Genomic DNA, 257 nt, shown 5'->3' with positions numbered 1-257 from the left:
TTTCTGTCTGTTCAACTTATTTATTTGGACAGGTATGTTGTCCTATATGGCTCTCTGCTCATTTATTGTCATTTTTATTTTTTTTCCATTATTATTATTATTTTTTTTTTATTATTCTTTTATGACGTTTATTTTATCTCTGTATATGTATTGTTTGTTGTTTGTTGTTTTATACACATCTCATGTACTTTTTTAGCTTTATATTTTACGTATTTTTGTATGAAACTATTGCTCTTGCCTTTGTTACTTGTTTTTTA

The sequence above is a fragment of the Halyomorpha halys genome, unplaced genomic scaffold, assembly GCF_000696795.3.
Source record: "Halyomorpha halys isolate HHAL.00 unplaced genomic scaffold, Hhal_1.1 Scaffold697.1, whole genome shotgun sequence".
Lineage (NCBI taxonomy): Eukaryota > Metazoa > Arthropoda > Insecta > Hemiptera > Pentatomidae > Halyomorpha > Halyomorpha halys.
The sequence above is the reverse complement of the archived record's forward strand: the minus strand, read 5'-3'. Positions refer to the sequence as shown.